This window comes from Erpetoichthys calabaricus, chromosome 8 (genome assembly GCF_900747795.2).
Source record: "Erpetoichthys calabaricus chromosome 8, fErpCal1.3, whole genome shotgun sequence".
NCBI lineage: Eukaryota > Metazoa > Chordata > Cladistia > Polypteriformes > Polypteridae > Erpetoichthys > Erpetoichthys calabaricus.
The window spans coordinates 69422024-69444385 of NC_041401.2; the positions used below are offsets into that span (position 1 = coordinate 69422024).

At 39.2% G+C, this 22362-nt stretch overlaps 1 protein-coding gene across 2 annotated transcripts in view; it reads left to right on the forward strand.

Annotated features, from left to right (window-relative positions):
- Nucleotides 1-22362, forward strand: part of sgsm2 (small G protein signaling modulator 2) — a 194568-nt gene that overhangs the window by 102009 nt on the left and 70197 nt on the right. The window lies entirely within an intron of this gene.

The following is a 22362-nucleotide window of genomic DNA, read 5'->3' on the forward strand; positions in this document are numbered from 1 at the left end:
GTCTCTTGTTTGACAGAATGATGCTGTCAATCCATGCATTTTCTTAATTATTTAACAGAGATAGTCAGAGAGATTCATTCAGAAAGTGTTTTTGGAAAAAAATATATGGTACATATTCCCTGCCATCTAACTTTTTTTCCGCGTTAGACATTTAACAGCAAAAAGACATTTAGAAATATTTCTATAGGTCACAATTTCAAAATGGTATGCCAAGACCTCTTTGTGCCACACTTGGGTTTTTGCTTCCCTGACTGACAAGGCCAGAGCCTTATTGGCCTTGTCTATATCCCTCTGCTGTTTCGGTAGTCTCTCACGCAAAAACATACATGAAAGGACCGGATCTTCCCCCAATCATTCCTTGTCCAAACTCCCTATATGCTTGGGTTTTCCAGGTTTGTCCAGGCGCTTCCCCAACAATCTGTCCTAATTCACCACCAGGCAGTGATCAGTTGACATTTCTGACCCTCTCTTCACCCAAGTGTCCAGAATATAGGCTGCAAATTTGATGATATGGCTATAAAATTGATCATAGATCTTTGGCCTAAGGTGCTCTGATACCAAGTACACTTACAAGCCACTTTATGTAATGATCAATGCAATGGCCACTGCTCAAGACATAAAGGAGCTCAAGAAAGATATAAAGAAATAAATAAATGATATACTCAAGAAAAACAAGAAGCTGCGGCAGGATATTAAAGACCTTAAGGTAAGTGTAAATAATCTCTTTGAGGAAACCTTTAAAGGTATGCTAGAAAACATTAATGAACAAATTGAGGAAAATGCATCGAAGTTTGAGAAAAAAAAAACTGAGAGCACTTGGCGATCAGTTGGAAGACGTTAAGCAAACATTCACGACTCAAATTGAAACAGTCTAACATCTGGCATCTACTGCTGACGGGAAGGCAACGGCTGCAAATTCCAAATGCAAAAAACTTGGAGACAGACTTGCTGATGCAGAAGGAATAATATTAGAATCAAAGGTCTCCAAGAGAATTGTGAAAGTCCAAACCCAGTGAAATTCGTAGCTGAGCTATTCTCCAAAGTAATTGGAGAGGATTGTAAATCAGACACAGAGATAGATAGATAGATAGATAGATACTTTATTAATCCCAATGGGAAATTCACAAGCAGCATCTTACCGTGTACAGGGATCAAATATCTCTAAACCTAGGAGTCGTATCATGCACTTTGAAAAATTACAATTTAAATTACATGTACCCTAAGTTCTTGTCTATAAGCCGGACTCATGTATTAGCCGGAGACCAAAAATCATACGAATTTTTAAAATAAAATCGTATCATAGATAAGCCGGACTCATGGATAAGCCGAACGTACTATAACCTATAACTAATAGAAGGGAGGGAGGTCAGTGGTCTCACTCGCGCCCATTTAATTTCTTTAAGGGGGGAGAGAGTGTGAGATATTGCCGTCTCTCTCACTCCCCGCATGGCGCGGTTGGAGCGGCCGGAGCGCGTTCTTTCTGCTCTGGGCGTCGCCGAGTCAACACGAGCGCGTAGCGGTCATTTAAATTGTGATTTTATATGTAAGCATATTTAAATATATATCGCGGATTTCTGCGGACAATGGGTCTTTTAATTTCTGGTACATGCTTCCTCAGTTGGTTTGCCCAGTTGATTTCATACAAGGGACGCTATTGGCAGATGGCTGAGATGCTATCCAGCTTACTTTCTCTCTCTCTCTCTCTCTCTCTCTCTCTGTCTCTCTCTTGCGCTGACGTAGGGGGGTGTGAGCAGGGGGGCTGTGTGCAGCTGCTTCCTGAAAGAAATGCTGCACGGAGCTTCGCATACTTAAAAGCTCAAAGGGCACATATTGATTTTTTTTATCTGTCTCTCTCTATCTCTCTCTATCTCTCTCTCTCTCTCTCTCTCTCTTCCTCTCTCTTCCTGCTCCTGACAGAGGGGGTGTGAGCTGCCGCCTTCAACAGCTTTGTACCGGCGGTGCTTCGCATACTTAAAAGCCAAAAAACCCTATTGATTTTTTTTTTGACTGCTTGCTTTGCACTCCTTTGAAAAGGAAGATATGTTTGCATTCTTTTAATTGTGAGACAGAACTGTCATCTCTGTCTTGTCATGGAGCACAGTTTAAACTTTTGAAAAAGAGACAAATGTTTGTTTGCAGTGTTTGAATAACGTTCCTGTCTCTCTACAACCTCCTGTGTTTCTGCGCAAATCTGTGACCCAAGCATGACAATATAAAAATAACCATATAAACATATGGTTTCTACTTCGCGGATATTCTTATTTCGCGGGTGGCTCTGGAACGCAACCCCCGCGATGGATGTATAAGACGGACTTATGTATAAGCCGATATTCTATTTTTTCATTTTCACAACTTTTTTCCTTAGATAAGCCGCGGCTTATTGACAAGAACTTAGGGTAATGTCACTTCTCAGACAGAAACGAGATTATATTTAAAATAACCACATTTGTATTTTCATGGATTTCTCACCCTCAACAGCTGCTAAACGTACAGCTTTTTACAACAACAAAGAAGATCTTGCTGGTTGTTTAATCTACTTGCAGGGATGCTGGCACTGTAATTATACATCCTTTTCCCTTCTCGCCCACTTTTTGTTTATGCTTTAATTACATTTATATGCGTATATGTATGTATGTGTGGAAGAAATTAATAACACTTTTTTTTTCCTTCTTTTTTACTCTTCTAAAGGAGACTGTTTAACGTCATACCCATGGTTTATTGTCATTGTTATTATTGTATTAGGGGTTACTATGCTTATCTAGGGCCACATTTTTACATCATTCCCTGGGTTTTCTATATTACTATCTCAAGATTGCTGAAGATTATATTTTATGCTTATAGTAATTGGACTGTATTGGCAATAAATATCTAAATTTTATTCCTCATACGCTGCTGCTGGGGGGCTTGTTTTGTTTTGGACATGCTCTGTCTCTAGGTATGTCAGAGGACTGGGTCCAGCCTCACGTGGGGAGGCAAAATGGGGAGGTGGGGGCACTAGTGGGGGGAGAGAAAGAGAGCAGGCCACCTCTAATCCTGGGAAAATTGGAAATTAAGGTCAAAGCTATCTTATTTTTCAGTTAAGACTAAAAAATGACAACCAAAGTTCAGAAGCAATGTCTCTAAGACTGGACAGGTAACTTTGTGAGATGGAATGTTAAAGGCCTGAATCATGAATTAAAGAGAAAGAAAGTATTCTCTCACTTAACAGGTCTAAACACTAAAATAGTATTTTTACAGGAGACTCACTTATTAAGCAAGGATCAGCTTCTGCTGCACAGACTGGACTGGCCAAATATTCCATTTCAGCTTGACAAAGAAAACTAGGGATGTGGGAATTCTTATACATAGAACAGTCTCATTTGTAGTATCAGATGTAGTATCTGATCCAGAAGGGAGATATGTGATTGTCATAGATAATTTATTTAACTGTAAAGTGATTTTGATAAATATTTATGCACCCAATATTGATGATAGGGAATTCATGCAAAATGTATTTGCGTCCATTCCCAATGTGAACACTCATAAAATTATAATGACTGGGGACTTTAATTGTGTTTTAAATCCAGACCTAGATAGGTCTCCTGCTACAGGTGTGATGACATCTAACACTGCAAAGACAATTACACAGTTGTAACTTGACCACAACTTATCAGACCCCTGGAGATTTCTAAACCCAAACTCAAGAGCATATTCCTTCTACTCACCAGTGTATCATTGCTACTCAAGAATTGATTATTTCTTTGTACATAACAACTTCTTGCCTACAATTAAATCTTGTAAGTACAACGCTATTGTTATTTCTGACCATGCACCCTTGATTTTGGAGCTAAAATCACAATGCCCCACATACTCATCTCGCAGATAGTGTCTTAATCCACTTTTATTAGCAGACAAGAACTGTACAGAATTTATACCCAAGCAAATCAATTTTTTTTAGAGACAAATACATCCTCAGAGGTTTCTGCAGAGGTTTCTGAAGGCCTTCTTAAGCGGACAGATTATCTCATATCTTTCCCACAGAAATAAATTGGAAACCAAGAAGGTATCAGAGCTAATCAACAAAATTACTAGACTAGATCAAGAACATGCCAGGTGTCCAAGTGAGGCACTTCATTGGAAAAGGCAGGCTCTGCATTCAGAACTCAACCTCTTAACAACTAAAGAAACTGAACAACTCATACTTAAATCAAGACATCATTATTATGAACATGGAGAGAAAGCTAATAAGATCTTAGCTCAACAAATCCACAAGCAAGAAGTTCGCAATACAATCCCAGCAATCACCAACACAAACGCAGACAAAATAATTGACCAATAAAACATAATGCATACATTTAGAGACTAATCCTTATATTCAACTGAGATTAAAGAAGACGAGATAATCAAATGCATTTCTGGATGCATTACAGATTCCACAAATACATACTCTTAGTACAGAGGAATTGGATATACCTCTGGCACTATCAGAATTACTAGATGCTATAAACTCACTGCAGAGTGGGAAAGCAACAGGCCCTGATGGTTACCCTGCCGAATTTTATAAGAAATTCTCAACTCGGCTAACTCCCCTTCTATTAGCAACATTTACAGAGGCTAGAGAAAATAAAATTCTACCTCAAACTTTTTGCCAAGCATTAATTACCATCTTTCCTAAACAAGATAAGGACTTGTTAAAATGTGCATAGTACAGACCAATCTCACTTCTGCATAATGATGTTAAGATAGTCTCAAGTCCTAGCTAGAAGGATGGCAAAAGTGCTGCCTTTGATAATATCATAAGACCAAACTGGATTTATTAAAGGCAGACACTTAGCTTCCAATCTTCAACACCAGTTTAATGTAATATATTCACCAACAAAGTCAAATACCCTGGCGATATTATTATCGTTGGATGCAGAAAAAGCATTTGACATGGTTGAATGGAACTACCTTTTCACTACATTGGAGACATTTTGGTTTGTCCCAAACATTTGTGCATGGATCAAATTACTGTATACCAATCCAGAAGCTTCAGTTTGTATTAACAATATTAATTCAGACTACTTTAAACTAGAGCGTGGTACCAGACAAGGATGCCCCTTATCACCACTGCTTTTTGTAATTGCCATTGAGCCACTGGCAGTTCACTGTCGAAATGCTATTGAGATAAAGGGAAGTATCAGAGAAGGACTGGAACGGAAAGTTTCACTATATACAGATGATACGGTACTGTATATATCAGACCCACAAAATACTGTGCCTGCAGTCCTAACAGCACTAACAGAATTTCAAATGATTTCTGGTCTCAGAATCAATTTGAATAAAAGTGTGGTCTTCCCAGTGAATTCTCAAGCATACAATATTAGATTGGACATGTTCCCTTTTATCATCGCAGATCAATTTAAATACCACAGAGTAAACATCAGAAGTAAATATAAAGCTCTTTATCAACAAAATTTTGCCGTCTGTATGGAAAAAATTCAGCAAGACTTGCACAGATGGTCAACCCTACATCTCACTCTAGCTGGAAAAAGTAACATTGTTATAGATGAATATCCTTCCTAAGCTTCTCTTTTTATTTCAAAACATTCCAATATACATCAATAGATCATTTTTTAAGAAATTAGATTCAACCATAACCTCATTTATTTGGAATTCAAAACATCCACATATCCAAATGGCGACCCTACAAAGACCTAAGGTGGAAGGCGGCATGACTCTACCTAACTTTCAATTTTATTACTGGGCAGCAAACATACAAACTATAAAAACATGGACGTGGACACAAATAGATGAACATACACAGGCTTGGTCCGCAATAGAAATAAAATCCTGCAGTACTTCTTTATATTCCTTGCTTTGCACCCCAATAAATACAAGTTATTGCCAATATACTAACAACCCAGTTGTGCTTCACCCAATCAGAATATGGAACCAATGTAGGAAGTATTTTAAGATAGAAAAGCTTTTATCTGTGGATCTCTGCATGAGAACCACCTTTTTCCATCCTCTCAAACATATGCAGATTTTTAATGCCTGTAAAACATTTGGGATTAAATCATTTAGAGATCTGAACATAGACAATATTTTTGCATCCTATGAACAATTACACTCCAAATTTAACTTTCCAGCAACACATTTCTTTCACTACCTTCAAATTTGAAACTGTGTTAAACAGAACCTGCCCAATTTTCCATGCCTCCCAATTTACCTCTATGCCGGAATAAAATATTGCTCAGTCTTGAGGATTCAGACATCATTTCCGTAATATAGTAAACTATTTTACAGTCCCGCCCTTTCAAAGATCCAAGAGAACAGTGGGAAAAGGATCTCTTACTCAACATTTCAGAAAAGGAGTGGAAAGTAGCAATGCACAGAATTCACTCGAGCTCCTTATGCGCAAAGTATAGAATTATTCAACTGAAAATTGTATCTCTCTCGTTTAAAATTGTCCAAAATGTTTCCAGGACAAGATTCAACCTGCGAACGCTGCAATCAAGTTCTGGCCTCACTGGGCCACATGTTTTGGGCCTGCACCAAATTAACATCATTTTGGACCAAAATCTTTAAATGCCTTTCAGATAGCCTTTGTGTCCAATCCCTCCTAATCCCCTAACAGCTGTGTTTGAGGTACTTCCAGATGGGCTTAAAGTGGAGAAGGACAAACAAACTGTAATTGCCTTTACTACACTACTGGCACATAGACTTATCTTGCTCAACTGGAAGAATCCTAACTCACCTATTCTAAGTCAGTGGGTAACTGATGTTATATACTATTTGTAAGTGGAAAAAATCAAATTTGCACTTGGAGGATCTGTACAAAACTTTTTCAAAACCTGGCAGAATCTAATCAATAACATTTTAGAATAAGCATTTAAATTGAGGAAGCAGCTTCTCTCCCCTCTTTTACTTCATTTATCTTTATTCATTTATTAATTTATCTATTCACTTATCTTTACTAGCATAAAGTTTTACACTGCTGGCCAAGCTCTCTTTCTTAGGGGTGGGGGTTGATTTGTTTTGAACCTTTTTTTTTTTCTTCTAAAACTTGAGTTGTGTATGGAATGTTATTTGATTTTAATAAAATCAATAAAATTAAAAAAAACATAAGGTAAGACAGTAATACTGTCAGCTTTATGTAGTGAATGGGGAGGTTGGGATATGATCAAGCTGCATAAGCACTTTCAGAATGGGAAAGTGCTAATCACTTGCGTCAACAATAGCATCCTTAGCACAAGACCTCCCATTGGGAAGTATGATTGATCAGTTTACTGATGAAAAACTGGCTTTAGTTAAACCTTGAATTAAATGGCATGATTGGACAAAGGATAATAGATAGATAGATAGATAGATAGATAGATAGATAGATAGATAGATACTTTATTAATCCCAATGGGAAATTCACATTCTTCAGCAGCAGCATACTGATACAATAAATAATATTAAATTAAAGAATGATAATAATGCAGGTGAAAAACAGACAATAACTGTGTATAATGTTGAATGTTAACGTTTACCCCCCTGGGTGGAATTAAAGAGTCGCATAGTTTGGGGGAGAAACGATCTCCTCAATCTGTCAGTGGAGCAGGACAGTGACAGCAGTCTGTCGCTGAAGCTGCTCTTCTGTCTGGAGATGATACTATTAAGTGGATGCAGTGGATTCTCCATAATTGATAAGAGCCTGCTGAGCGCCCTTCGCTCTGCCACAGATGTTAAACTGTCCAGCTCAATGCCAACAATAGAGCTTGCCTTCCTCACCAGTTTGTCCAGACGTGAGGCGTCTTTCCTCTTAATGCTGCCTCCCCAGCACACCACTGCGTAGAAGAGGGCGCTCGCCACAACTGTCTGATAGAACATCTGCAGCATCTTATTGCAGATGTTGAAGGACGCCAGCCTTCTAAGGTAGTATAACCGGCTCTGTCCTTTCTTGCACAGCGCATCAGTATTGGCAGTCCAGTCTAATTTATCATCCAGCTGCACTCCCAGATATTTATAGGTCTGCACCATCTGCACACAGTCACCTTTGATGATCACTGGGTCTATGAGGGGTCTGGGCCTCCTAAACTCCACCACCAGCTCTTTGGTTTTGCTGGTGTTCAGGTGTAGGTGGTTTGATTCGCACCATTTAACAAAGTCATTGATTAGGTCCCTATACTCCTCCTCCAGCCCATTCCTGATGCAGCCCACGATAGCAGTGTCATCAGCGAACTTTTGCACGTGGCAGGACTCCAAGTTGTATTGGAAGTCCGATGTATATAGGCTGAAAAGGACCGGACAAAGTACAGTCCCCTGTGGCGCTCCTGTGTTGCTGACCACAATGTCAGACGTGCAGTTCCCAAGACACACATACTGAGGTCTGTCTTTAAGATAGTCCACGATCCATGCCACTAGGTATGAATCTAATCCCATCTCTGTCAGCTTGTCCCTAAGGAGCAGAAGTTGGATTGTGTTGAAGGCGCTAGAGAAGTCTAGAAACATAATTCTTACAGCACCACTACCTCTGTCCAAGTGAGAGAGGGATCGGTGTAGCATATAGATGATGGCATCCTCTGCTCCCACCTTCTCCTGATATGCAAACTGCAGAGGGTCAAGGGCGTGTTGAACCTGTGGCCTAAGGTGGTGAAGCAGCAGCCTCTCCATGGTCTTCATCACATGTGATGTCAGAGCAACAGGCCGAAAGTCATTCAGCTCACTAGGACGTGATACCTTTGGGATTGGGTTGATACAAGATGTTTTCCAAAGCCTCGGGACTCTCCCCTGTTCCAGGCTCAGGTTGAAGATGCGCTGTAGAGGGCCCCCCAGCTCCGATGCACAGACCTTCAGCAGTCGTGGCGATACTCCATCTGGACCCGCTGCTTTGCTGGCACGAAGTCTCCTCAGCTCTCTGCTCACTTGCGCTTTTGTAATTATGGGTGGGGATGTCTTTCCTATGCTGGTATCAGCAGAAGGATGTGTGGAGGGTGCAATACTCCGAGGTGAGAGTGAGAGTGGGTTAGGGTGGTCAAACCTGTTAAAGAAGTTGTTCATTTGGTTTGCTCTCTTCACGTCTCTCTCAATGGTGGTACCCCGCTTCGAGCTGCAGCCAGTGATGATCTTCATCCCATCCCACACTTCCTTCATGCTGTTATTCTGCAACTTCTGCTCCAGCTTTCTCCTGTACTGCTCTTTTGCCGCCCTGAGCTGGACTCTGAGTTCCTTCTGCACGCGCTTGAGCTCATGCTGATCACCGTTTTTAAAAGCCCTTTTCTTCTGATTCAAAAGGCCCTTGATGTCACTTGTAATCCATGGCTTGTTGTTAGCATAGCAGCGTACAGTTCTTACTGGAACTACAATGTCCATACAGAAGTTGATGTAGTCAGTAGTGCAGTCAACAACTTCCTCAATGTTCTCATTATGAGATCCCTGCAGGATATCCCAGTCTGTAGTTCCAAAAAATTCTCTCAGAGTATTCTCAGCCTCCGGGGTCCACTTCCTGAATGATCGTGTGGTTACAGGTAGGACTCTCACTTTTGGTTTATAGTGAGGCTGAAGCAGAACCAGGTTATGATCTGCTTTCCCAAGCGCAAGCAGCGGGGTGGCGCTGTATGCGTCTTTAACGTTTGCATACAGTAAATCAATAGTCTTATTTCCCCGGGTGTTGCAGTCCACATACTGGGAGAATGCAGGTAATGTTTTGTCCAGCATCACATGGTTAAAGTCTCCAGCGATTAGCACAAGAGCCTCAGGGTGCTGCGTTTGTAACTTAGCAACAGCAGAATGGATGATGTCACTCGCTGACTCCTCGTCCGCCCGAGGAGGGATATACACGATGACAACAATGACATGTCCAAACTCTCTGGGCAAGTAGTAGGGACGTAAACTTACGGCCAACAGTTGTAAAATAATGTAAATAATGTAAAATAGTCTCCTGTGGAAGGGTTAAAATCCCTTCTGAACATGAACAAGTGATTAAAGTTCCCTTGAATGGAGTTAAGGTCCCTGACACAGTTGTAGTCTGTGGCTACTTTGTTTCCTAGGGGTCATCAGTATGACAACATGCTTTAGAGTAGTAAGTGGGAAAAGGAAACTGTGGGCCGAGGAAATGCTGAGCATTATCAATTTAATGCTATTACCCCTATGAGAGAAGTTTGAGGCTGGCACAAGCTTAAGGATGGCTCCTACAAGCTGTCATTCACCCTAGTATATCATTCGTGGACACCCAGCAATCTCAGAAACTTATAAAAAGACATACCAATCCTTGAAATGACCAAACCGGTTTTAAAAATTAAGTTGAATGTATTATTGCAGAGTATGATCCTATGTGGAGTGATATGCAGCATTTAGTTTATCTTTTCTTGGGGTGCTCTGAGCGGAATATGAAAAAACAATTGCCTACACTGAAGTTTCCAGATGGAGAACACCCTAGGGTTAAGATGGATATGAATCCTTCTGTAGGAGATAAAATCAGTGTAAATCAATGGAGATACTAATAAACAGACCCTTGGAATCAGAACGTCTTCTACTCTTGCTTGTACTGGTCTTCTAATTGCTACTTAACCTTGTTCAGGAGTAACAGCTCAGTAACAGTAACTGAGTCATGGACCAAGAGGGTTTATTAAAATTCTTTCTAAGAGTGCCAAGGGCAAAAGCTAACAGTTAACAAGAATATAAGTAATTCAACATAATCGGTATATAATCAAATACTGAAAGTCATATTTAACAGTAAAAATCAACTCTGACAATATTTATACAACCTGGCACTCGTTTGTATATAAAGTGTACAGTACTGGATACAACATGCAGCCCTGGGGCATTCTGGTTTAAATAATATTTATTGCTGGGTGTGATTTATAAGAAAATTGTAAAGCCAGATATTGAGATTAGAGTTTACCCAGAGCCCTAACAATTTGTCTAGCAATAGATGAGCTGGATAGTATTAAATACACTGCTAAAACCTTTAAAAACAATCTTAATGAACCTTTTTCATTGTTCCAGATGTTCCGGGACATTGTTTAGCAAATCCAACAGCCATGAAAGGCAAACTGATACGGATCAAGATAGTAGTTGACCTCTGGAAGAAGACGCTTTAAAACAAGTCATTCAAAACATTTTTCCAAAATAGATGTTAGTGCAACTGGGTGCAGGTCCTTCATCTCTTTTGGCTTAATGCTCATAGCAACCAGGACAATCACAGATCCTGAGGTCTAGAATGACTCCCTTATTAAAAGACCATTTGAACATCTTTTGAAAAGATTGTGTTAATTGATTAGGGCATTCCAGTTGTATTTTACAACTGATTTTATCTGGGCCTTAGGTTTTGCCTTGGTTTATATGGGTAAACTGTGAAATGACATCCTCAAGAGTGATTTCTGTACACACTATAGATTGATAAACTTTTAGTTTGTTCATAGTCTTTGTATACACTGATGTAAAGTTGGGTCAAAGCCACACAAAAAAAACAAGTTCATTTCACTCATCATCTGTAGCTTGTCTATAACAGATATACTATATAGTGTCTTTTGGGTTTATACTTGGTCATTATTTGTAAACTCTTTTCCTTTGAGTGATTCTTGAAATATGTTTCTAACCTGTCCCTATATGTGTACTTGTCGTCCTTTATTTTCTGCTTTAATTTGCTTTTGTAACACTAGGCTCCAGATTAAACATTCATTTTTTAAGTTTAGGACCCAAGGTTTATTATTGGGGAAAAAATTTAATTTTTGAGGGGCAAGGGGTTGTCATTTGCAGAATGATTGCATTCTTGCAAAAACTGATATACTCCGAAATGACTCTTGCTGCATCATAGATACTGTTTCCATCCATCAGAACGTCTCAATCAGAGCATTCAAGACAGCCGCAAAATGTTTCTATCAATTCAGCTGTACAGCATTTATTTTCTGCCTTCTTTGCTTTGATCTGTTGCAGCCTTGGCTGGTACATTGGCATGAGTTATATTATAATCAGAGCCCTTACACCAGGTAATGCCTTTCTTTGATAAACATTGTTTATGCTGCCATAGCAACAGTCGAGCAGGCACTGTTCCACGTATGGGCACAAAATATATTGTTTTTTACTCTGGTAAATAATCCTCTAGCCTACAAAGATTAACGTCTCCAATAATCATATTGGCCGCATCTGGCAATTGTTCCCCAGCTAAATAAACAAGTTCCTGAATGGTGCTGGCAGCTGCCCTATCCAGTCCTCAGATGGAGCACTGTAAACAATAAAAATTCAGATCTGATTGATTACTCTAGACAAAATATATGATCTATATTAATACCTTAAAGTTCAAAATCCTTTGTACATCTCCAGTGTTTTGTTGTGATGCAAGCTGGGTTGTAGTATTTCTAGGTCAACAGCAGAGTGTCGAAGTCTGCTTGTGTAAGCCAGGTCTCTGAAAGACAAACAGGATTGATGAAACTAAGATAAATATGGCATACAGGCATGAACCTCCTCTGCTTTATTTTGAATCCTTTGTATGTTTCCCAATACATTCATTGGAATACTTGCCTGAAAGGTTCCCTCTTTATCTAAGACCACAAGCCTCATTTTGCCACATTTTCTTAATTTGAGGTCCCTATCTTTGTAGCATTTGGTGGGTGTCCCAAGAAGATCCCAATTACAGAAGCTTGAGGCCACAGACAGACTTCAGACTCAGCAGTATGGTCTTCACAAAGATTGAAAAGTATATATTTGGTGAAACTTTAGCAGCCTGCATCTTGGTTTTTAAGTTATGATTTATAAATATAGTTGGACTAACGATAAAAAAACCATGCACATGTAGCATTAAATAAAGATAAGTAAAATAAAACACATGGGGAGACGCATAAACCGTGTTGCTGCTGAGCTTAGTACAGTGGAACCTAAGTTCACGAACGTCTCTGAACAGGTACAAATCGGGTTACGACCAAAAGTTACGAGAGAGACACACACACACACACACCCACACACACACACACACACACACACGAGAGAGACACACATGCGCGTGCGTGCGAGAGAGAGAGAGAGAGAGAGAGAAGGCAGTTAAAGAATGCACCAGGCTTGTTTTTAAAGAGTCTGATTCGAGCATTGTTTTAACCTCGTTGCATTTAATGAAGACTTTTTTCTATTGGATTTTAACCTTCACTTCAGTTTACAGCGATCAGTTCGTAGTGTGCATTATTGTAATGTTACTTTTCTTGGTTGTTTATTAAATTACGGATTTTTCAAATGTTCATTTTTTTCCCTGTGCTTAAAACTCATTAAAAAAAAAAAAAGTGTTTTTAGCAAGCGGTTCGTAACGCTATAGCGCAAACTCTTGCAATGTTAATTTTCTCTGTTATTCAAGGTTTTCTCAGTGTTATTCAATGTTTTTACATTTAGTTTACTATTACGCTGTGCATTCTTTGGTATAATTAACTATATTTGTGCTTAAAAATCTTAAAAAAAAAAAAAAATATTCACATACAGTTCGTACGGTCTGGAACGGATTAATTGTATTTACATACAATCCTATGGAGGAAATTACTTCGGGTCTTCAGGTTCCACTGTACTTTGAATCTCTGTACTGCTGTTTTTCCGAATAATGCTCCAATGTGTTGAATCCATCAATGAGGCTGAGTTCAATTAAATTTTGGGAATTAAAGATAGTAAATTAGTAAAACAGCAACTTTCTTTTTGTTAAAGATTAAAAGTTTAGTATATTCAATCCAAGGCAATGCAACTAAAATAACAGTTTAGAGTATTCTGCCCCTCAAATGGTACTTACCTGCTAACTCTAAAGTCTTACTGTTAGGCTTCTGTTGGAAAATGATGGAGACACCTGGTTTGGGGAGATGTGACTGGGAGGACAGATTTTACACTACCTGAACTCAAGTGGTGAATTGTTATAGGGTTTATGTGCTAATCATTGTAACAATGTGTGAACACAGGAATTCTCATAAGTGTGATGCTTCAGTTTATTATGAGTATAACTCTCATTTACAAAAGAGTTTCTCTTATATCTCTTAGATATTGGAATATTGGAAGAATTTCTAAGTATGTGATGACCTAGTCAACCGAGATCACTGTCCTGCTACTCTGGCACTCTTCATCATCACTCTCACTTGACTCTAAAGAGTTGGCCGTTTGTAGGAAAATTTTTCAGCATTTACAGAGCAGCTGTATACAATAAAGTGGCAACTGAGTGTGTGTGTGTGTGTGTATGTATGTGTATGCAGGGCTCCACACTGCGACCAAAAATAGGATTTATCAATTATCATTTCTACTTAATTTGCCAATGGTGAATGAAATCATTGAAACTTTAAACTAATTATATTGTAATAGATGCAAAAGGTCATTTTTTAAATTATTGACCAGATGTGCCATTAACATATGTGTCAGTATAGGTATAAGTATCCATATTACTAACTGAGAATGGTAAACCGGATGGACGCAGGGACATCCGGCCATGGGCCGTGGACGCAAAAGAGGTACTACGCAGGCGCCCCACAAACACCCCCCCTAAAGCAACGGAAACCGGCTGGATGAAATGCAACGTAAACGCACGAAGCCATCACACACGAAACGGGACACACACAAAGAAGAGGATTGAGACCCACGACACCCAAAGCCCCCCTCCAGTAACTGAAATAAGAAATGAGGCCACGCGCCCCTAGAACACCAAAAACAAAGGAGTCACACGCAGGCGCCACATAGCACACGAAACGGTTCGCACACAAAAAGGACGATTCAGCCCCACGACATACAAACACCCCCTCCACTAACAGAAATAAAAACTCAGGCTACAGGCCCCAGCACACAAAAAAAAAGAAGCCGCGAGCGCCACACAAAGCCCATTGGACATGAAACGGGACAGACTATGGACATAGCACGCGAAACGTACACAAAAAGGACGATTCAGACCCACGACCACACTAACACACATACAAAAACGGGCAAGGCTCAATACAAACAATGAACGCCGTAAACTGCAACGGGCTTCTCACACACCACAGGCAAATCGATTACAGCTCCAGAATAGCACGTCCCAAATCCTGCACATACAACGACGCGCCTCTCAAACGGCACAAGCAAAAGATACACGTCAAGTACATCAACGACAGACTCCTGCTAAACGATTGCGCCAGTTAGCTGACAACGCGTTCAATAATAAGTCCACTATTCATGAAAATTCATTGGGATTAATTAAGGTCATTTGCAATCATTGTCATTCACTTAACTTCCCTGAAGAAACAAATGGCAATACAAGTAATGATTTTATTTTTTTTTATATTTTTATTTTATTAATTTTCATTGTAATCATTCCATACAAACAGATCCATTTATAACCCAACAAATTTGAAAACAAATCAAACCCCATCCCTGAGAAGGAGAGCTTAGCTAAAGGAAAATTTCTTTAAGCTTTTTAATAAGGCAACATTAGGCAAAAGAAGGGGAGAAGTAAATATCTATATAAATAAGAGATGGAGAAGGGAGTTAAATACAATAATAGTTAATTCTCTTATTCTAAAATAATATTGATTAAATCCTGCCAAGTTTTGAAAAAGTTTTGTACAGATCCTCTAACTGAAAATTTGATTTTTTCCAATTTCAAATAATATAAAACATCAGTTTCCCACTGACTTATAAGAGGAGAATTAGGATTCTTCCAATTTAACAAAATAAGTCTGCGTGCCAAGAGTGTAGTGAATGCAATCACCGTTTGTTTGTCCTTCTCCAATTCAAGTCCATCTGGAAGGACACCAAACACAGCTGTTAGTGGGTTAGAAGGGATTGTGATACTAAGGCTGTCTGAGAGGCACTTAAAAATCTTTGTCCAAAATGATGTTAGTTTGGTGCAGGCCCAGAACATGTGACCCAGTGAGGCAGGAGCTTGGTTGCAGCGCTCGCAGGTCGGATCCTGGCCTGGAAACATTTTGGACAGTTTTAAGCGAGACAGATGAGCTCGATATATAATTTTTAGTTGAATAATTCTATGCTTTGCGCATATAGAACTCGAGTGAATTCTCTGCTTTGCTACCTTCCACTCCTTTTCTGATATATTGATTAAGAGATCTTCTTCCCAATGTCCTCTTGGATCTTTGAAAGGTAGGGACTCTAATAAGATTTTATATATTGCGGAAATAGTGTTTGTTTCCTCGGAATTGAGCAGTATTTTTTCCAGCATTGTGGAGGGTGCAAGGTGGGGGAAATCGGGCAATTTCTGTTTAACAAAATTTCTAATTTGAAGATAGTAAAAGAAATGTGTAGCTGGGAGGTTAAATTTTGAACGTAATTGTTCAAAAGATGTAAATATGTTGTCTATATAAAGATCTCTGAGCATTTTAATCCCAAAACTTTTCCAGGTATTAAAAACTGGATATACTTGCGAAGGTTGAAAGAGGTGGTTCCCTTGCAAAGGTGCCACTGATAAAAGATTTTCCATCTTAAAATGCTTCCTAATTTGGTTCCATATTCTGAGTGAGTAAAGCACAATTGGGTTATTAGTATATTTGCGATAACTTTCATTTATTGGAGAGCAAAGCAGGGAATATAAAGAAGTACTACAGGTTTTTACTTCTATTGCAGACCAAGCCTGTGTATGTGCATTTATTTGTGTCCAGGTTTTTATGGCTTGTATGTTTGCTGCCCAGTAATAAAACTGAAAATTAGGTAAAGCCATGCCACCTTCTGCCTGAGGTCTTTGTAGGGTCGCTCTTCGGATACGTGGGTGTTTTGAGTTCCAAATGAATGAGGTTATTATTGAATCTAACTGTTTAAAAAACGATTTATTGATATATATTGAAATGTTTTGAAATAAAAAGAGAAGTTTAGGAAGGATATTCATCTTAACAATGTTAATTCTTCCGGCTAGAGTGAGATGAAGGGTTGACCATCTATGCAAGTCTTGCTTAATTTTTTCCATACAGACGCCAAAATTTTGTTGATAAAGAGCTTTATGTTTACTTGTGATATTTACCCCTAGGTATTTAAACTGATCTGCTATGGTAAAAGGTAGGGTGTCTAATTTAATATTATATGCTTGTGAGTTCACTGGAAAGAGTATACTTTTATTCAGATTAATTCTAAGACCAGATATCTTTTGAAATTCTGTTAGTGCTGTTAAAACAGCAGGGACAGTGTTTTCTGGGTCCGATATATATAAGACCATATCATCTGCATATAGAGAAATTTTCTGTTCCAGTCCTTCTCTGACAATCCCCTTTATCTGATGAGAATTTCGGCAGTGAACCGCCAGTGGTTCAATAGCGATTGCAAACAACAGTGGCGACAAGGGACATCCTTGTCTGGTACCACGTTCTAGTTTAAAGTAGTCTGAGCAAATTTTATTAATACAAACTGAAGCTTCTGGACTGGTATACAGTAGTTTAATCCAAGCACAAATATTCGGGCCAAACCCAAATTTCTCCAATGCAGTGAAAAGGTAATTCCATTCGATCATGTCAAATGCCTTTTCTGCGTCTAATGATAGTAATATCTCTGGGGTGTTTGATTTTGCTGGTGAATATATAACATTAAACAAGCGTCGGAGATTTGAAGATAGATGTCGGCCTTTAATAAATCCAGTTTGATCTTGTGATATTACCGAGGGCAGCACTTTCTCCATCCTTCTAGCTAGGATTTTTGAGAGTATCTTAACATCATTATTCAGGAGTGAAATTGGTCTATATGATGCACATTGTAACAAGTCCTTATTTTGTTTAGGAAAGACGGTGATTAATGCTTGTCGAAATGTTTGAGGTAGTATTTGGTGGTCTTTAGCTTCTGTAAATGTTACCAATAAGAGTGGAGCTAGCTGAGTGGAGAATTTCTTATAAAACTCTACGGGGTAACCATCAGGGCCTGATGATTTCCCGCTTTGTAGTGACTTTATAGCGTCTAGTAATTCTGTTAGCGTTAGAGGTTTATCTAGTTCCTCAGCACTTAAAGCATCTATTTGTGGTATTTGTGAATTATCCAGAATGCATTAGATTGCGTGTTGTCTTCTTTGGGCTCAGTGGAATATAAAGACTTATAGTAATCTCTAAATGTGTGCATTATTTTATTATGGTCGATGATTTCTTCTCCATTCTTGTTGGTGATTACTGGTATTGCACAAGTAATGATTTTACACGTTGTTGTCAAAAGGGTCAAATTACACTGCCTTCTTTACATTTATTTCCTGCATTTCTACAGAAGCTTCTAACTAACGAAGTACCTGAAAGTAAAAACTTTATGAACTGCATTACATCCTACAATAGTTCATTTGATTTTGCATCTACCGGAGTAAATATCAGGTCACCAAAAGGCAATGGCCCATACTGCTTTCGCGTATGTGGACAAATATTACATCGCATTGGAACAGTGCACACTCAAACAAATCAAGAACGCAAATATACACAAATCACGTCTGCACCTACAACGCGCTTCAGAAACCGCGGAAGAAAAAATGTCTCGGCTCCAAAAACACATGTCACTCCTTATTCAAAATACCGGTCCCAATCACAGAAACATCGGTATCCACTATGAAAATGAACAGTAACAATGCACGTGACATCCGTCTTGCCGCACTATTAATTATAAATGAATGTACAATGGCATCCAGTCACTTACTCAACATCATTGATAAACTTCTACAAACGTTGATGAATAATAATATTCCCTTTGCAGGAAAGGTACTTTTATTAGGAAGAGATTTTAGACAGTGCTTAACTATTGCTCCACTTGCAATACGCTCAGCTATTGTTCAGTCCACCTTAAAATATGCGGACAATTGGCATTGCGTTGATGAATAATTATATTCCCTTTGGAGGAAAGGTACTTTTATTAGGAGTACATTTTAGACAGTGCTTAGCTATTGCTCCACATGCCATGCGCTCAGCTATTGTTCAGTCCACCTTAAAATACGCGACGACGTCCTACATAAACAACAAGAGACCGAACTACAATACATATACAGGCGCGAGACCTGATTGGTGATGATACGAAGAAACGAACAGTCCGCATATTAACAGTGAGTTCGATCCTCCTTATTACTTATCCATATTCCTAACTATACAGATCAAACAAGTCATCAATTCACGATCACGGGTACAAAACTAGACGGCTCGAGTAACGGGACCACAAACATGAACCCGCATCAAAAAAAAAAATTCACGTCGTCGCCTAGAACGCGCTTCGAAAAGCATTGCTTTCAAAAGATACACTTGGTACAAAACATGTGATGTCCAGATCCCGAATATAACAATTGGTTATTTCAACTAGGACATTGTACACTCACCAATACAGATGGACTTCACGCAGATATTATTACAATTCCTCAACCCTTTATCTGAGACGACTTACTTACGGAAATATTTGGAACAGCGGTCTCATTAGACCAAATACCCCTTTTAACACAACGAACTATATTATGTTCAAAAAATATTACTGTTGATCACATTAATAACCAGGTCATTTCATTACTTCCTGGAGAGTCACACCTCTTTCTAAGCTCTGACAAAGTTGACTCTGATGACGACAATAACCATCTTAATTTCCCCTTTGAATATTTGAACACTATTAACCCAGCCGGATTACCACAACACAATCTTAGCCTTAAAAACGGAACAATAATCATGCTATTAAAAAACCTTAACACTAAACAGGGTTTATGCAATGGTACACGTTTAGTCGTCTACACCATGACACACAATGTTATTCAAGCAACATTTCTTATAGGATCACATGTTAACAATACTGTTCTAATTCCTAGATTTGACCTTACAAGTTCTGACCTGGAATTACCTTTTACACTTAAACGGAAACAATTCCCCATTTAACCTGCCTTTGCCATAACCATCAACAAATCACAAGGACAAACCATGTACAAGGTTGGCATCTACCTATCTGAGCCCATTTTTGTACATAGACAACTTTATGTGGCCTTCTCACAAGTTCGACGTTCATCTGACGTTAAAGTTAAGATCATAATAAAATAAAAATATTAAAAAAAAAAAAAAAAAGTTAAGGTCATAAATGCTCCATGCCAAGGAAAACTCATTCAAGGACAAGACACCATCTTTACTACGAATATTGTACACCTTCACACTATGCTATATCTCATTCATACATCACGCTCTTTGTAATTTCCCAACACCAGGGGTTGGCGAGCGAAGCGAGCAGGGGGCGGAGCCCCCTAGTATATAAACTAAGCAATGCACATACTGTAATACTTAACCTTCTTTAAGATCCCTTTTTATAGTCCTCAGATTGTCATAGTTTGCTAGAAAGATTTGTGTGCTTGTCCAGAGTTAGCAAATATTACACAGTATATTGCTGAAATGTATGTACGCTAAACACAAGTGTACATATAATGCTTACCAATCACAGTATCATGCATTTAATTTCAAGCTCTGGGTACACCAATATATACAGTAGGTTTTCCCGATAACACAACTTTCTTGGGACAGTCTCATATATCACCCTGGTATAGTTGTGATGACATATTTTTTTATATTCTGTATTTTATTTTTTCTCAGTAGTGTAATTTATACAGTTATTACCAAGTGTATAGTGTTGCACATAGTACCTTGTACAGTAGACACATTGGTGTACTACTAGTAATTGACAATCACATCCGTACATTCAGAACAGACGAAATATGATCTATCATATGAAGGTTTTACTTGTTGGGAGTAAACTATGTCCTTTGCCAGTTCCTTTGCTATTTAAATATCTTGATTTAGCCATGAACGTGCCTTGAGCAACATTACTTCAAAGGAAAAATACATACATATATGTTGTTTTTCACATGCTTCTGTGCGGTAGTCACCTTAATAGTTTTAGGTATTCCCTGACTATCACCCCGGATTCAGTAATTATGTCATGCGCAATCAGCAAGGTCCGGCCAACTACCTCTGGAACTGACATGATAACTAATTCGAGCTCCTGATTCTGAGCGGGAATCAAATTGGACCAAAGTTAAGTGATAATTTATGGGCAAACAGAGAGCGGGGCTGAGCAGGAACAGGGTCGACCTCTCTTTCCCTCCATGGTTTCAGCAGGTTAACATGACATACTCATTCAGTCGGTCGACGATTAGGTTGTTTAACTAAATAGTCAACAAGAACTTTTCTTTTTGCTTCCTAACCTCATACGGGCCTTGCCGATGTGCCAACAATTTAGAGTGGGAGGTAGGAACTAACACCATCAGACGGGCACCAGGTCTGAATTCCCGTAATGTCATCCCATGGTTACAACACCAGGCCTGCGCTGCCTGGGCCTTTTCCATATTCTTTTTTAAAATGGGTGGAATCTTTGGAAATCTATCGTGTAATTGTGAAATGTTTTCCAGAATGTTGGCAGATGGGAGGGCCTCCTCCCATCATTCTTTTAGGATGTCCAATAACCCCCGGGGCTTTAAGAGTGCCTGGCGATCCAGATATTCTAATCCTTTGTAGAAAAACAGTTTATATCCATTAGCTTCCTGTGACTGTGATCTGCTTTAAAAAGAGAATACACAGAGCAATCTCTGCTTAGTTACTATGTACATCATTTGCAGTGGGGTTGATGGACTTGCCAACGTTTTTTTTCGTCTCAACTTAGTATTTGTGTGTGTGTGTGTGTGTACTGTACAGTAAATACAGTATTTGCTGTATCTGGCATTTGATTATTTGTAACAGACCACAGACACCCCTCAGCCTAGACCTGTCAGGTTGGGCGGCCCAAACTTAGAGGTTGTGAACCCAAGAAAGAGCATCAGCATTGGCTTGGAGGGAGCCTCTGCGATAAATGACTGAAAACCGATAAAACTGTAGGTCTAAAAAACCACTGTGAAACACGCAGGTTCTTCTTCTTATGGACCACCATCTACTGCAGAGTAGTGTGGTTGGTAACAAGTTTGAACTCACAGCCCAGGAGGTAATACCTAAGTTTTGTAATGGCCCATTTAATAGCCAAGGCTTCTTGTTCCACTGCTGCATGCCTAGTTTCCCTGTCCAGCAATTTCCAGCTCAGGATCATAATGGGGTGTTCGACACCATCGATGCTTTTGCTCAACACAGCACCAAGACCTGTGTCCAAAGCGTCCATCTGGAAAATAAAAGGCAGAGAGAAATTAGGAGTAATTAGCACAGGTGCTAATTACTTGGGGCCTGCTTTAGGTCACAAAATGCAAAGTCTGTGTTCTCATCCAGTACCACCTCATTACGAGCCCTTTTCTTCATCATGTTTATCAAGGCCACTGCTTTATCCGAGAAGTGGGGCATGAACCGGCTGTAGTACCCCAGTAACTCGAGAAAGGCTTGGACTTGCCTCTTGGTTTTTGGACAGGGCCAACCTAAGATGGCTTCAACATTGGAAGACAGTGGCTATACTGTACCTTTGTCCACCAGGTAACCTAAATATTTGGCCTTGATGAATTCAAAGAAGCATTTCTTGGGATTAATCCGAAGGCCAGCT